Source organism: Alligator sinensis, unplaced genomic scaffold (genome assembly GCF_000455745.1).
Source record: "Alligator sinensis unplaced genomic scaffold, ASM45574v1 scaffold195_2, whole genome shotgun sequence".
Classification (NCBI taxonomy): Eukaryota; Metazoa; Chordata; order Crocodylia; family Alligatoridae; genus Alligator; species Alligator sinensis.
Window position 1 is genome coordinate 814,123 of NW_005842253.1, and position 1,567 is coordinate 815,689.

A 1,567-nucleotide genomic window follows, 5' to 3' on the forward strand; every position below is an offset into this window, starting at 1 on the left:
GTTGTTATTTTGGCTACAACCTAATGATCTTATAGAATAGTTGAAAAAAAATATCCTGTGTTCACATGCTGGCAACATTTTTTCTGGAGACAAGATTAATGTTTGCTTTGTTTGCTGTATCCTTTTAACTGCTGCTTTCTTTCTTCTAACTGTAAATAAATCTCCCTATTACTTAAACAAACTGACTGATAGAAACCAAACCTAAAAAAGACAGATCAACAATAATACTCTGCTCTTAAAATAGATGGCTAACAATTAAAAAGAACTCTTAGTTTCTGTAAAAATCCCTCACCACTGTTCACTATTCACGCATGAACATCACTGTTTATAACTGCTATGCCAGAGGAATATAGCCAAAAATGTACGAGTACATAAATATTTCATGGCATTTTAGCTAAATACTTATTATTTATTACCCTAGTGTTAGCAGGGCCAACTGAGATCTGGGTCCCATTTTACTAGGTGCTGTACACATACAACTAGGAGATAATTTCTAACTGGATAGCCCAAATCAAAATTGAAAAGGCAGAGATAGGTTAAGACAGCGGTTCCAAACCTTTCTAGACTCAAGGTGCCCCTTGTTCGACACCAGGCACTTGGAAAATGCCAGCTCTTAGCTTTCATTTGTTTGACTTCCAAAAAAAAATTAAAAAATGGGGAAGTTCTTCTGTTGCAAAGAACTCAAGACCACTGCGGGTCTGAATGTTTCTGGCACTATAGATTCTTGTTTGAAATCTCTGAAGTTATCTTATGAATCATATTTGTACATCTAAAACTGCTAATATTAAGTGGCACCTCACATCACTGTTGAAAAATCTCTCATGGGATCCCAGAGTGCCACAACACCATGGTTGTGAATCACTGGGGCAGGAGAGACTAGAATGAGTGACCTTATCAGCAGCTGAATTGAGAGTCAGACCTAAATCCCATGAATCTCAACCGAGTCCTTATTCAGGGATCCTGCTGCCACTCAATCTTTATTTTTTACATCTGCCGACACTTTGTTGTACAATTGTTATACTGGGATAATTAGCTCCTGCTCATTGTACAATTCATAAGATACTGAGATGATAAGTAAAAAGAATGGTTAATGGTGCAGAATTTCTGGGGAAGAGGAAGGCAGCATGGTGCAAAAACAATTTCACAAGTGGATGCTAAACTCAGGTGTAGAGAACACCCTCTTGGATTTTTGTTTTTCAGGCTTACCTGCATTCTTCCATGTAGAAGGCATGGTTATCTTCTGCTTTAATCCTGTCCCTCCAGAAGAAAATATGAGGATAAATTCATCTAACCTGTAGCGGTGGGACAAATTTGTCATTTAAAGACATTTTTCCCAAATGTGTAATAGTATTTAAATTACAGTTTTAATGGGAAAATGGGTTTCTTTTGAATTTTTCAGGCTTTTCAATGACTAGACAGAGAGCTCCTGGAGCTCTCTGTCTTGTAGCTTTTATAAGTTGTAGCTTTTTTATTATGAGGTTGAACAGTTTTATCCTCAAATCTGCCCCATTTCTTCTTGGCACACTCTCCTCTCTTTGAAGGCTATCTACAGCTTTGTGGAATCTGA